Source organism: Cavia porcellus, unplaced genomic scaffold (genome assembly GCF_034190915.1).
Source record: "Cavia porcellus strain 051 isolate PalLab524CR breed Dunkin Hartley unplaced genomic scaffold, mCavPor4.1 scaffold_31, whole genome shotgun sequence".
NCBI lineage: Eukaryota > Metazoa > Chordata > Mammalia > Rodentia > Caviidae > Cavia > Cavia porcellus.
The window spans coordinates 45,953,942-45,970,194 of record NW_026947514.1 but is presented as its reverse complement, the minus strand read 5'-3'; the positions used below and the strand labels follow the sequence as shown (position 1 = coordinate 45,970,194).

The following is a 16,253-nucleotide window of genomic DNA, read 5'->3' as shown; positions in this document are numbered from 1 at the left end:
GGTTTCATAATGTTCTGTTTTTAGTTTGATTTCACTATACCTAAATGACTGGACAACTATTATGAAGATAACAAGATATACCATATAATCATGATTCCCCATTAGGTGGCCTTGAAGCCTTATAAAGTTTTCACTCATTAATTAGAAAGGCTTTATTCTGGGCTTCTTGATATGAAAATATTTGAAGCTAGAGTATATGAAGTTTTACCCAAATATTTCAAGGAAAAAAACACTATGGTAACTACTATTAAGTCAGGTTATAAGGTGGTGAAGTACTAGGTTATTGAAACAGTCATGCTGTGACCTCTATTGTTATATTGTTATGTCCTGTTTTATCTCAATCTCCCCCTTATTGTTTCAAAAAAAAATTATTTAGTCATTTCTTATGTTTGTCTTAATTAAAGAAAAAATTCAAAAAAATTAGGATATATAAATAGTAACTCTTTTCGATTTCCTATTAACTTGTTTTGAAGTCCTGTAGTACTCCCACGATCTTGTTTTGACTGATTAGACTCTGTTCCATTCTATATGATAGTATCAAGTTTGAAGACATAGGCAACTACTTTGAAGACAATAAGATTCACTAAGATACCCATTCTGGTTTGACTATTGTCTTCTTTGGAAGTCCTGTAATGTTTACAATGCCTAAGTTTTATTGGTCTTGTTCTCTACTGTTTTGTCCAACTTTATAATATCTAATAAGATAGACAATTCTTTTTAAGGAAACAAGGGACAACGTTGATAACCATTGTTGATAAACTTGTACTCTGTTCTACACCATGTGCTATGTCTATCCTTGGTATTGACTCCCAGCTTTGTTTTGCCATATTTGACTGTATTCTCCCCCCCCCCCCCAAAGAAAGTAATAAGCACTAAGGAGTAATAAAATCGAAGATGTGTAAATTTTGTTGTAAAAAAGAGAGGGAAAAAAAAAAAAGAAAAAGAGCTCTAACGGATATAACAGCAAGTGTGTTTGGGGGTGTTAAATAGCTGACTTTATCAATGTTTTTGGAACATTGAACACAGCTGTTTGCAGTCTCCCTGTTTGAATGTCCAACTTGTGTTCTTTGATACTGTGATTTGAGGAACTATTTTCAAGAAAATAGTGTGTAATCTACTAGCAGGTAATTTCTTACTGTTATGGTTTTTTGTTTTGCTTTGTTTTGTTTTGTTTTGTAGTTCTGTATTGCATGTACCCTTACGCCGCTTTGGTTTGTTTTGTGTTTTTCTCTTTTTCCTCTTAAATAAAAAAAAAAAAAAAAAAAAAAAAGAAATTCAAATTGCAGTCCATATCCCTTTTCTGTGATCTTGTATATGTTTAGTGGTGTGTTCCCAATCCTATGTGTGTATGCACATTTGCATAAATTTTTCCACCAAATTAAACTTTTATATGTTAAAAAAAAAAAAAAAAACAAGATATACCATAGTACCTATTACTACCATTCCAGTATCCTGCTATGAAGTTCTATTCCAGTTTCACTGCATTGTCTTGATTGGCTTTGTTTTGTCTTGTTCTGTTGTATTTTAACTACTTTCAAAATAAAATTTAAAAAAAAGTAACCTAAAAAAGACAATGAAGCCAACAACATCAAAAAGTCTAATGAAATGAATACAACAGGTATGATAAGCAGTTAAGCAGAAATGAGGAAACAAATCAGTAAAAGGAAAATAATGCAGTGACTGGAATAAGTCAGTAACTCTCTGAAAGAACTCTCAATGTGAATGGTCTTGAGTCTTCAATGAAAAGGCACCAACTGGCAGACTGGGTCAAAAAAGCAAAATCCAAAATTATGACACATACAAGAGACATATTTAGGGGTCAGGGATTTAGCTCAATGGTGTAAGTGCCTGCCTGGCAAGTGCAAGGTCATGAGTTCAATCCTTAGTACAAAAAAAAAAAAAAAAAATTTACTCCAAAAAGAAATTCAGACTGAAAATTGAAAGATGGAAAACAATATTCATGAAGCAGTAGCCCTCCACCCCAAAGCAAAAGTAGATTTCCTATTTGCAGAACAAGTGAATATCAAGACAAAACTAATCAGAAGAGGAAAAGAAGGTCACTATATATTGGCTAAGTGAACAATTCAACAGAAAGAGATAACAGTTGTGAATATATATGCACCAAATACCTGTGCAGCCAACTTCACAAAACAAACACTACAGGATATAAAAAGATCAGATAAACATCAACACAATTACACCAGGGAGCCTCAGTATCCCAATGTCACAAATACACAGCTCAACTAGAAAAAAAAAAAAAAATCAACAAAGAAGTTTCAGAGTTGCACCACATCTTCGAACAAGGGGACCTAATAGCTATCTACACAGTGTTCCACTCAACAGCAGATTACACATTCTTCTCAGCACCACATGGAACTTTTTCCATAATAGACCACATACTAGCCCATAAAGCTTTACATAGCAAATCTGAAATTATTCCATGCATATTATCAGATCACAGGGCAATGAAATTAGAAATCAATGGCAAAAGAAACCACATAAAGTATGCAAACACACACAGATTAAACAATAGAGTCCAATAATCAATGAATTACAGAAGACACAAAGGAAGTAATTAAACAGAATTAGTAGAGAAACTTATTTACTAGTCACCAAAATAATGAATTGGTTCTTACATTTTAAAATCCAAAACCTAAGAATTTTAATGAAAAATATCACTAACAAAAATAAGAATTCATTCCAGATGGTACTACTTTCATGAGTTTAAAAGACTTTAATTTGAACATGCTGAGGAAACAGCAAAGAGGAATTTTTTAAAACAGCAAAAAAGGCCGTGCATGGTGGTGCGTGTCTATAATCCCATCACTCAGAGAGGCTGAGACAGGAGAACTGCCACAAATTTGACACTAGTCAGAACTACACAGTCAGTTCAGGGTTAGCCTGAACTAAATAGTGGTATCTTGTCTCAGAATAAATTAAATTAAATTAAATTAAATTAAATTAAATTAAATTAAGTAGCAAAAAGGTGATAAGACAAAACTAGGGTCTCTCATTTTAGTTTTTTCCAATATCAAGTTTAGGCAAGAATGTGGAACCACCATAAGTTCACTGGAAAGGAAAATAAACTAGTCCATTGAAAGGGGAAAACATTCTGACATTATCTACTGGTAGAGCTAAAACAGTACTATTGCCTAAAATCCAGCAATTTCACTCTTAACTAGCCATATTCCTTTGTCTAAATAAATCTCACAGCCTCAACTGATAACAAAAACCAACATAGTAGGTCTCAACTAGCATTTTTGTTTTCTCATAAAACCAAATGGTTTTGAGTCATGAAAAAATATACTTCTTTTGTGGGTGTTTAACAGTTTGAAACCATTCTCCTAAAGACACTTGTTTGTACAAAGAGACCAAGCAGCACTGTTCGAAAAGGAAAGATTAAAGAAAGAAACGCAAAGATAAGAAAGGTAGGTACTGGTTATTCCTGGAGGGAGAAAAGAATAAATGAAAGAATGAAAAGATAATGCTCTTGAACTGCAAATTAGGCAGATGTTCACTGTCTTTATATCTTATATATTCTTTTTATAAACTAATACTTTGTAATTTTAAAAGAATAAAATTTTAAATAAAGCTGAGAATGTTACACACGTGTTGATTATACAGGTGCCTATTTTACGTTTAATCTTTAAATTGTACATACATTGGGGCTGGGGATTTAGCTCAGCGGCATAAGCCCCTGCCTTGCAAGCAGGCAGCTGTGATCCCTGGTACCAATAAAAAGGAAAAAAGACAAAAAAAAAAAAAAATGTACATACACATTCTGTACTCTCATACTTCTAAATTGCTTAATTTTCAAAACCAATAGACAAGTAGGAATGGCTGAATGTAAATTAAAGCAAATATGGCACAAATGTTCTTTAATATGTACAGCTACACAGTAACTTTTAAAAGTTGTATTGTGAAACATTTTCCCCAACAAACATTGCAAATACTTTAAAATAAATTTATTTTTAAAATTTCACAGAAAATGGCCTGGCATGTTTTTGATAGTATAAAGCTGCCTTAGGAAACCAGATGGACGTAGTAACCAAGAAAAAATAAAGCTTCCTTTTACATATATTCTTGTGGGTGAGATGGACATCAAGGACATAAAGCAGACATGCAGTATGTCATGTAGGGGCTAATAATGCAATGAATAAAAATAAGACTGGAACACAATAAAAAGGACATGCATTTTAGGTAGTATAATCAGGACTGGCTGGCCTTTCTAAGACAACTGTTAAATGTCTATAAAATCTCAAGTAACTCACAATGCATACACACACGAACTGATACTGAACAAAATGCTTGAAAACTAAAAGGTCCACATACCACCCACTGGTGTCCACATAACAAGGCATTACACACTATGTAGTTTTTAAGTAACTTTTAGTATTCTTTACTTAGAAAACTTCAAATCTTCAAATTTAGTCACTGATTTTAAAGGTTAATCTTCTAACTCTAGGTAGGAAAATCTTTTTTTTTTTTTTTTTGTCTTTTTCATTTTTATCGGTACCGGGGATTGAACTCATGACCGCCTGCTTGCAAGGCAGGTGCTTACGCCGCTGAGCTAAATCCCCAGCCCCCAACCCAAATCCCCAGCCCCCAACCCCCGGAAAATCTTGATAATCCTAATTTAGCTAACACCTAGCATCAGCCAACTAAATGTGAATAGCACATCTCACTCCTGAGTTCCCATCAAAGCATTTTTAGAAAACAGCTCAATGGTAAGAACAGACTCTTCTGTCAAATGCCTCAGTTAAATTTCAGGCTCATCCTTGCATCTGCTGGCTCCAGATAAATTATTTAACCAATCTCCCTAACTTCCACCAAACAGAATTTACCTCTTAAGATTGTCAAGAAGAGTAATGATACTGCACATACAAATTTGCAAGTGTGACAACAAATAAATCTTTAACTTTAGCTATCACTTATAAAGCAACTACTGTACTAATAAAATTTCTTAATGAGCCTGCAGTAAGTGACACTACCAAAACCCACACCTTGCAGATTCCAAGTATTCTCTGTCTCCATTTATGTAATTAAAGAACTGACACAAACAAACTTATATAAAGTTTTGGCCTTAAGGAGACTTGCTGGTCTCATAACTATTGACTTTCAGCTTACTACAAGCAGACCAAGCTGTTTCTTTGGAAAGTCAAATGATTCACATAGAAGAGTAAATCATAACTATTCCATATTTTCGAGTATAGAATACCATCACATTTCTTTATAAGACAATGTATTTACTGAATTTTATACAAGTTATGATAACTGTACTGTACATTTACTTCAAATCAAAATAAAGAATGTGGCTGACATTCTCCTTAGTTGGTAGGTTGCTAAGGTTTACTTAAAGTAGTTGTCTTGACCTCTCACTTTACTGACATTCTCCCCTTCTGTAAAAATACATAGGGTGGTATCTCCTCACAAAAGCTAACTGCTGATGGCTAACAGTGTGCAGCTTTTGATCTGCTTATTTAAATAAATCCATTACATATGAGATAAAGTCAAAAGGTGTTTTTTTAAAGGTGTTTTAAAATAAAAGCTAAATTAAGTTTTATGGAAAAATTCTAAGATGACAGCCACATACTACCACACCACACTTGCAACCATCTTTTTGATTTAACCAACCAATCAATGCTCTTAATAAAGTGAGAAAGTAAAGTCTGACACAGTCTAGTTTAATCATTCCCTCTATCAAAGGATTTACAAACATTCCCTGCCACTTTCCTGGACACTGTCAGAAGAGGAAGAGAGCAAAAACCCCGTGCCTCCAATGATGCTGTATCAAAGGAAGGAACTGCAGGATAAGGATTTAACTCATTCACCCCACAAATCCTTACTGAGCATCTGCTACATCCCAGATGATACGAAAAACTGTTAGGGCCCATCAATAAATAAAACACCCTGCCTCACAGAGATTATCCCACAGTATGAGTTTGGGGGTGGGATAAGAAACAATAAACACAACGAGGAAATTATATGGAATGACAGAATCAATAAGCCCTATGGAGAAAACAATAGGGTGGAGAGATCAGAATACGAAAGTACAGAATTAAATAAAACAGACTTTTTTGAAAAAGAGACATTTAAAGAGTAAAGACTGAAAGGAGTTAGGAAAGTAAGCCATGCAAATACCTCAGAGAAAAGTACTCCAAGGGCAAGCAAGAGCCAGTGTGAAGACCCTAAGCCAGTCAAGAAGCTTAAGCCAAGAAAGAGCAGCAGCTCCCTTCAGAGAGGGAAGAGGGCCAGTGAAGCGCCCACACTCTGCAAGGCCATCCAAGGCCATAAGCACCACCATTTTAGTCTGCACGTGGAACGTCACTGCAGGGTTTTGAGAAGTGATATTATTTGGCTGCTGTGTTCAAAAGAGTCCAGGAGGCTGGCAAAGAAGCAAGGAGACCAGTAAGGGGGCTAACTGCAGAATTATCTAGGCTAGAGATAAGACTGGCTTGGACCAAGCTGGAACGGCTGTGGAAGTGACTGGATTCTGATACATTTCCAAGATTTAAAAAAAAGCAAAGAACACCAGGTAGAAAGTCAGAAATAATACAAACGCCTCTGTACCAGAATGCTGCATGGAGTGATTAAGAGGTCAAGCTAAGCATGCAGTAAGTTAAAAAGTTTACGGAAGTTTATTCTGAGTTGACCTCTCCATCCAAATGGAAAGGCCTAACAGGCTGTGTGGAATAAAGGAGGGACCTGGGCTAGAGACAGAAATATGGGATCCATCAGCATACTATAATTCAAGACCATGAGACTGAATGGGGTAAGATCAACAGAGGAATACAAAAAGAAAAATAAACTGAGTATTGAAAATACAAATTTTAAGAGTAGAAGAGGACCTATACACATAGAATGAACAAAACCACGCATAGTGAGGTACGCCTATTAATAACCTTAGCACTTATGAGGCTGGGACAAGAAGACTCCAAGTTTAAGGCTAGCCTAGATTACCTAACAAATCAGCCTGGGCCACTTACTTTGTTCTCAAAGAACAAAGTAACAAAACAAAACAGCAATCAGTGACAGATCTCAAAAATTACTGTATCCTATAAAAGGAAGGTAAATAATCCACTTGTTATATATGGAGTACAAACTTTTTTGCTCAAACCAGATTTAAGTTATAGTTCAATGTTCTTAATCAGCCTATAGCAGTTAAGATGTCACACACATTACTGAAACAGTTTTATTAAAATAAAAAAAGTATTTCTTATGTATTTCATACAAATATGTTTTCCACTAAAATCCCTACTAAAACTTAGTATCTTTTTGGGGTTTTTGACACAGGGTCTTGCTATATAATTCAAGCTACCCTTGAACTCACAGCAATCTTCCTACCTTGCCCTCTTAAACGCTGGGATTATAGCAGTGCTCCACGTTTGGCTAATTAGTATGAAAATTATTTCTTGCCCAAATTCTTTCTACATAAAAGCAACTGAAACCTAACCACTTGACAACACTATTTCAAAAACCAAAAATACATTTAAACACTAATTTGACCGCTTGAAACACAGCTAAAAATTGATACAGAGGTTATATAAATAAAACTCCTTTTTTGTTTTGTTTTGTTTGCTTTGAGAGGGTCTCACTGTGTAATCCAGGCTGGTATTAAACTATGTAGCCTAAGCTGGCCTCAAATTTATGGCAATCCTCTTGCCTCAGCTTCCCAGGTGTTGGAATTGATCATAGCACTTAATGGTTTTCCTTTTACTGTTTGATTTTTCTATTTATAGAAGAAATAATTTATACTCATTTAAAATCAATGTCTGTGTTTGCAGTGATTTACACATTAATTGCACTTTTAAGATCAGACCATCCCAAGTCGTGTTCACAAACACTGAAAAGGGAAACAATGAAATGCAACTCTACTTGTTCCTAAGTGATCAGTACCACTTCCAGACAAAGTTACTTATAGCCTGAGTAACTTGGGATAATAATCAGTAGAACAAAAAGTTTAGATGCTACTCTCAAGTATTGTAAAGCACAGCTTTTCTGCCACTTCCTGTAACAGATTAAGTCAGATTTCTTAAAAAATCAAAACGTCTGTAGAACCATTAAATTCGTTAATGACTTAAAATTTTCAAAAAATAATGAAACTACTTTGGATTAAAATATCTTCTGCTACTAAAAAAACATAGTAAACATAGAACAAAAACCAATCCTCTATGGATGGGTGCATATATCAACAGTCACAATTTTAACACTTCAGAAATGATGATTCAGAAAAACCCTGAACTTCTTAGGCACTTGAGAAAAGCCTAATTAATACTCAATACATAATTCTTAAAATGCTGTCCTTACCAAAAGCAAATTACACCCTATAGCTAGCAAATGGCTTGGAGTGAGATTTTTTTAGGGAAGAAACACATGAAATAGAAGAGACTTACTGTTAATAAGAGGAAACCACACAAATATCTGTTGAAATAGGTCCTGTAGTATTTCCAGCCTGTGTCTCAGTAAATCAAAGAGAACACCTTATCCTCTAAACGCACCGGATAATTGCGACCCTTACTGCCGAGTTCTACAAGAGATATTTCTAACTCAATACCGGGCTGTGAGAGAAGTGGACATTTTCTTAAAACCTACAAGTAGGCACAACTACTTCGTGTTAGATCCTTGAAATAAAGAAAAGAAGGAAGAAAAAAGTTAAAAAGATTGGCCCAAGAGTAGCTGGTTTTGCTCTTGGGAAGTTTATCTCAAGTCTCATCAGGAACTGCTTTTAGCCAATTTGGCAACGCTGCTGTCATCTGCCTATGACGCGAGGCAGGGAGAACAAGTACAACCCACAGTCGCCAAAACTCAAACCTGAAGTTAACTGTCACACAAGTCAGTGTTAAGTTCACCACTTAAGCTATCCACGGGAGTCTGAGTTTCCAAGAGCATCTCCAAAATCTCCCACAACTTTGAACAGCTAACTTCAACTGCAGCTTTCGAAGCAATACTTGTCCTAAGCGCGGCCTCGGACCGCCTCTGACAGAGGCCCGGCAGGTCCTGCTGTCCCGGAAGGCGCCGACCCTCCGCACCCAAGGGCGCTCGAGGAGCCCCCGCAGAGCGGGCTGCAAGCCCACGCCAGGTGCGGCCGTCCGGCGGCTCGGCTCGGCCAAGTCGACTTCTGGCTGAGCTGCGACCACAGTCCACGCCCCGCGGACGAAGGCGGCTCGTGCTACCTGCCAGGCCCGGTCTGCCTGGTGCGGCTTCCCGGCACGCGGGAAGAGGGAGCAGCTCCGGCCAGGCGGCCCGGATGCCTCCCTCCACTACGCGCCGTGCTAATCCTCCTACCACGCCCGCCCCTCTGCACCGCTAAAAATAGACGCTAGGGTCACCCCGAGGCCTCCCGGCCGCCCTCGCCTTGGCGCAGCCCCGTGGTCTCCAGCTCCGGCCGGGCTCACGGCGAGACTGCCGTGGCCCGGCCAGGCCCACAGGAGCCGCCAGCGCCCGACCCGCAGCCTACCCGGGGGCGCGCCGGTTATAGCCCGCAGCCCGCAGCCCGCAGTTCGCAGCCCGCAACCCGCGCCCTCACCTGACGCCAAAGAAACTCCAGCACGCCGTGCCGCCGCCGCAGCGCCCAAGTGCCGGCGCCGCCCGCCGGAAACGGCGCTCGGAGCGAGGCGCGCACGTCCGGCGTCGGTCGCCGCGCAGCGCCCCGCCACGCCCCTTAAAGGGGCCGGCGTCCGCCCGGACAGCCTGCGCGCGACTTGTTGACAGTATTCCTTCTGGAGCTCGTGGAACGCGAAGAAAACGTGTGCTCCTCGCTCGGACTTCGAGCTTCCCTGCCGTTCTCCTTCTGGAACGGCGATCCCAGTTTGGGATCGTGGGCCGTCCGAGCCGGAGCCTGCGCTGCTGCCTCACAGGCCTCGTGGGGACCCGTACCCTGGGTTGGGCTGCGGCTGCTCTCCGAGCCTACAGCGCGAGTGGGAGCGGGGCCACCTGGGAGCGCCCCTTGCCGGGTGAACCGCTTGGCGTCTTATGCGGAGGCGAAGGCGCTCTGCAGCGGGGCCTAGAGCCCTGGTGAACCTAGCCGTGCGATTTCTTCAGGTTACTAGCACCAAAGAAGGTTTTAAGTTACAAGTCTCTGCCCTTTCCCTGACTGGTAAAACTGAAGTATCTTTGTTTTGGAACAGTAATATTATGGAATTTAGAAACGCTTCCCCTAAATGTAGTCAGGAATCTTTTTACATCTGTGTTACATAATTTGGAACATCAACAAAAGACAAAACAGAGATGTACCAGCTATTTCAGCTTTTCTGAATGATTGACCTTTAACTTTTGAAAGCGAAATGATTTAGATGCTTCATTCTTTATAAGATTTCTAATTGTTCACATGAAAGCAGTTTACTAGACTATTACTCAGTAGACAGCTTTGCAGCAGATGGAGAGAAAGCTGTCTATTCCCACTCCTGTCTTGTCTAGGGTAGATGTCCCAGAAGCAAGAAGTCATGTAGACAGTTGAGTAACTTGTGAGTAACAAATTATATCTCCTGACTCCATGTCAGCTATGCCAGAAATGAGCATATATTGGGACCAAGATGGGAAGATTCCAGATCCATCTTGGCCCAAATGATGGAGTGAATGTAGTACAGTGGCACACTCATTTAGTCTTCACGCATGTGGGATTCAAGCACTTCCGTGACAGATTCATGGCAGCCACAAGTTACTTGACAGTTGGGCCACAGAGTTGGGGTCTATGTCCCTTCATTTTGAATCTGAGGACTTTTATGACTCAGCATAGAGCAGGGTAGAGCAACTCTGCCAAGCAGTTCCACTCGTGCTCTTCCATATCCAGTCCTATTACAGATATTTTTCTGTGGAATCCTCTTACAAATATTTTTTTCATAAATCTGTTAATACTTCATGGTACACTTTCACTAGTAAAATTGCTAAATAACCCTCAGTAATAAAAGGTTACTTTGTTTCTGCTTGGCCTTCACTTCATAAATTTTATTTGGTAGAATAAATCAGTTTCAGTTGATTAGTATTACCTCTTCATTAATTCCTAGATAGGACATTTGATATACACAAAAGCTTTTTAGTGTCACTCAAGGGGAAAAATACACCTTGCTGACTCCTTCACTGCCTACACAGCCCTCACCCTGATCAGTGCCTTTATAAGGACGAACATAGCCTAAGGGACCAGGCAAGTCAATGTGTGTATTTAAGCACAACACACTGTGGCCCAGGTAACTGAAGACCACGACCTGGTGATGGCCAATCAGCAGCAGCACCAAATCAAATCAAGTCAGAAAGTGTTTGCAGTATTACCATATTAGGTGTTTAAGTATAAAATGTACATTGAAAACGTTTTGCTCTTCATAATAGTGCTACCTTTTTAAACCAGCCTTCTCTTGCCTGACTCATCTCCAGCTTCTTGGTGGTAATTCTTAGAGCCCAGCCAGTCCTTACTCAATGATTTTCCTTTCTCCAGTGCCACAGCACTATAATTAACCCTCCAGGCTTTGGTTCATTTGCTTCTGATCATGTCTCAAATTTGTCAATTTCTTTTGATCTGGGTCACCAATTTTTTTTTTTGTCTTTTTTTTCGTTTTTATCGGTACCAGGGATGGAACTCACGACTGCCTGCTTGCAAGGCAGGTGCTTATGCCGCTGAGCTAAATCCCCAGCCCCTGGGTCACCAATTTTTAAAACCTATGTTTTAACATTTTTATATATTGTTTGGGAAATTTTATATCTATGATAAAAATAGATTCCAACCTCCAATACAAATCATAATGTGAGCCAGGCATGGCAGCACTCATCTGTAATCCCATCATTCAGGAAGCTGAGGCAGGAGGATTGCTTCAAGTTTGAGACCAGCCGAGGCTATATAGTGAGTTTAAAGTTAGCCTGAACTACACAACAAGACCCTGTGTTTTTTTTTTAAATCATACTATGAAACCTCTAGAATAATTTTTCTGGGTGGTCAGCTTTATGACACAAAGCTCTGAATGTCAGCCCTCAGCCTCTTCAGGGACCTTGCTCCATCAGTAAAGCCCTTTTTGTCTGTATTCCACTTTCACTGTCATCCATTAGAGCAGTCAAGATTCTCTATACTTAGAATGAAAAAAAAATAAAAAGGTCCTTCCAGGGTAGACATAGTGGTGCATGCCTGTAATCCCAGCACAAGGCAATAAATAAATAAATAAATAAATAAATAAATGGTCCTTCCAACTGCAGACCCCTCCATCTACCTCACTCCTGCAAAGCCAGGTTGGTTGGTTGATTAGTTAGTTGGCTAAGAGCCACTTGGCTGTGAATTCTCATGATCCTTTATTTCTCCTACTATGATAATCTATTTCTGAATTCACAAATGGATTCCAAAACAATTCTTGCGAAAGTCACAATGACATTTCTGCTGCTAAGGCCCATACAACATCTCAGAGCTTCTCCAGTAGTATCTTTAACAAACATTCCATCATTGATTATTTCTTGGAAAGCTTCTGGTTTTTTTTTGCTTTGCTCACCTCTCCCAGTTGACTTATCTAAAATACCAGGCAAAATGGCGTCTGACACCTGAACTCATTTCCCAGCCAAAGAGAAAAAAAGCATGAGGCAAAAGGCTAAAGCCCAAAGGATTCATCTGAATAGCTGACATTACAGAATGGTTGGCATGGTTCTCAAGAACCTGGTCAGGTTGATTAGTGATACAGAGAAATGTCTTGTAACATAAAAGTACAGTATGCAAAATATGCTGTAAAGCAGGTATCAATATGTAGGCAGAATATAGAGGTCTGAAACCTCCTATACAGAATTCAAAGGTATCAAAACCCCATGGACAGAATAAAAGCATATAGAAGCCCAGAAAAAGTAAGAATGACACTCCTCAATATTATACCTAATGATCTGTTTTCAAAAATTGTTTTCTGATCTCCTCAGATTTAGAGTTCTTGGTTTCCAAAGAAGGAAAGCATGCACCAGCAGACAAACGTGATCCTATTTGAACAGAAAGTTAAGGCTTCCATGTAGCCATTTTGTGTTCTCAAGCTGTGGGGCAAAAGAGACCAGATGAGTTCTTCTTTCTGGGGTCTTGATTTCTAATAGCCGGGCAATCTGACTTCTACTTAGTTCTCTCAGGTCAATTTGCCTGAGGCCTTACCAACTGTCTCACTAAAAATTACATCTCAAGAAATGACAGCTACCATAAAACTGGCCACTCAACTAATTTCCCTAAGACCTTGAAGATACCCAGTAAATTTACTTTAGGGTGGATCCTATTTTGTGGCATAGAATCCATCCTTATCTCCCAAAAAATCCTTGGGAATATTCAAATTTATTTTGTATCCAGAGAGAAAAATTTGAAGATGACAGGCTTGCCATTTCCTCATTTTGCCTCCACTTAAAAGATCCTTACTGACTTCTATGCCTTTGAGGAAGGAGTAATGCTTCTCTGACAACTTGAAGGGAAAGTGATCAATGTTACATGCTTCAGCTCATTTTTGCTCTTTAATCATATTTCCCAATATTTTCCATGAATGATGTCCTACCTTGATTTTTTTTCTTCTTTGTATGAATTCTTATTAATTTTTCCAGGGCTATGGAAATATTAAGGTAGTTCTGGAAGGGAGCATTGAAGTAATCTAATCCAAACTCAATTCATATTTATTTGAAATCTCTCTGGTTTGTGTTAGTTTCTTATATGTCATGTTCACCAGGCATTCATTTCCTCAACTGACCAAGAATTACACTTGAACATTTAGTCTAAGGAGGAATTTATTTTTGTTTATATAATGATGATGAACCTTGGTTATCAAAACTTCAGTGTTCTCTAGAATCTCATCACACATCACCATTCAATGAGAATTTGTTGGTGAGAAACCACAGTCTCCTAGGTATTGCAGGTCAGCCTCATTCTCCACTGTGTCTTGGTAAAGACTTCTGTGACTTTCAAAAGATCTCTTTCTATATAGATTCCATTTACAGTACCAGTCACAAAGTAGAACTCAAAAACTGATTAAGATTTATTTTATTTCAGGGAAGAAACAATTGTGATAAAACAATACCCTCCCATAAAACCTCCACTGGTGCTACTATCAACCAAACAGCAGCATAGCTAGATCAGTAATCTTGTGTTATATGCTTATGAATCAGTTGTCTAATTTGTCAAGGTCAACAATAAAGAACAGCAAGATTTGCAGAAACAATTCACTGTGATTTTGGTTTTTATTTGCTCCTAAGCATGGATCATAAAACAAACAATTTATTAGCATTACCAAACAAGACAGATCCCTCCTCTATGAAGTGGTATTGACTTAATCAGCCATCACTTGTACTCCTGTCTTGACTTGAGATTGTAGAATTTCAAGCTATTTTCAGAGTTAATTATTTCTTTCTTACTTTCACAATTGTTATGCTATTGCCACGGACCTAGGAATATCAGGCATAGCTGAGTCCAATCTGTCCTCAGCAGGACACCCTAATGTCAAGAGAGTGGGGTCACCAGACCAAATCACAAAGACTCTGCTGTGTAGACCTCGACTTGACTTTTAAACACTAACAAAGAAACTCACACAAATTTGTCACAGTACACCTCTCAGGCTGTGCAGGGACCAAAGGTTTCTAAACAAAGATTGATTTGTGTCAGGTTTATTCTTTTTTTCATCTTTGACTTTTTATTGTATTGAGGTGGGTTCATGAACAACAATATAGGAAGCAGCCAAAATGATAAATTTGAAATTTAAGTAACTGAGCTCAGGACCACTCATATACCAACCCCCTACCCCCAAAAAGGGGCCCCTGAACAGGAAAGTTATAGAGCTTTTAAAAGACAGAATCACAAAAAGATATCCTGTTGGAAACAATTTAGCTAGAATCTTACATTTATTTTTGGTTGACACCTGTATCCTGCTTCTTTTGTTGAGCAAGTTAATTTTTCTCCTGTGGGTACAGCTCATTCTGCTTTTCTCACGGGACTTATATCCCGAGTAATTTTCCATTTTCCTGGGTCAAATACAAGGCGCTAGTTAAATGCAGGGCTCACGATGGCGTCAGTTATGCCAAGCTACAACATTATGATAATTTTTATTTTCTTCTTTTGTTTGCATTGGATTGTTCTGTGAAATGTCAGTTCCCATTGGCTTGGGAGTTTTGCAAAGAAGCCCAAATTATAGGCACACACAAGTCAACAACAGCAAATATTTTTCAGCATCTAGCCTGATAATAGAGGTTTTAATATTAAAACAAGTAAAAAGCCCAGACTAAATATTAATGCTATAGTGATGGCTTGTATCTGGATGTCTCCCCACAACATGCTGCAGTAATTGGAAGGTAGGTGGTTATGGATATGTGACATCAGGATGAAGGGCCTGATGCTGGGATTAAAGGTGCTCCATCCTGGGTTTGAGTGGCACTAATTAACAGGCTTCCAGACTGAATAGACTATAAGGGGCAGAAAGAAGCTGATATTGTTGCTTCACTGTCTCCTGCTTGCTCTTACAGTGCTTCTCTGACATGTCACCCTGCCTTGGAGCCCGCCACTTATGGACTGAAACCTCTGCAAACCAAGCCAAAATAAACTTTTCCTTTCTTTCTTTTTTTTTGTCTTTTTCCTTTTTATCGGTTCCAGGGATCGAACTCATGACTGCCTGCTCGCAAAGCAGGTGCTTATGCTGTTGAGCTAAATCCCCAGCCCCCAACTTTTCCTTTCTTAACTTGTGGGTGTCAGGCATTTTGTCTCAGCAGTGAGAAAAATAACTAAGACAGCTACACTGACAAGTTCTATGAATTCTCATATCAAACATCTTTTAGTATTAAGATCAATAAAAAATACCTCAAAAAATGTTTTTGTTAAAAGGAGGTTTTTGAAGGGGCTGGAGATTTAGCTCAGCATGCACAAGCACCTGCCTAGCAAGTATGAGGTTGTAAGTTCAATTAACAAATAAATAAAAGAAGGTTTTGGAATCCACAACTGAGTATATTATAAAAAGCTTCTAATTTGAACAATCCTTAAACTTTTCCTAGTTTCTTTTCATGAATGTCTTGATTTCATCTGACCAGTCATAGAAGCCTATTTTAGATAGCAAACAATTCTCAAATAGCATCATAGCAAAAATGAAATTCAAGATAGAATTTCAAGATCTTTTATTAAGAAGTCAGGGAAACAAGGGAGCATATTGAGGACACTTGCAATTTCGCTCATGTCTCTGAACAGCAGTGCTACTAGGAATGAAAGACCAGTGCCTAGCAGCAAGGTCTCAGGAAGTCCATAGTAGATAAAACCTTATTTCTAACAGCTTTGTGGGCTTGAATTTTATGTG

General features: G+C 38.7%; 1 protein-coding gene across 5 annotated transcripts in view; it reads right to left on the bottom strand.

Moving 5' to 3' along the window:
* Ktn1 (kinectin 1) overlaps nt 1-9,676 on the bottom strand; it is a 113,497-nt gene extending 103,821 nt beyond the window's left edge. For all 5 annotated transcript variants that reach the window (XM_013155243.3, XM_063241026.1, XM_063241027.1 and 2 more), the window contains exon 1: nt 9,527-9,676. The gene's annotated coding sequence lies outside the window, so the exon portion shown is untranslated. The remainder of the gene's footprint in view (nt 1-9,526) is intronic.
* Between the last annotated feature and the right edge of the window lie 6,577 nt (nt 9,677-16,253).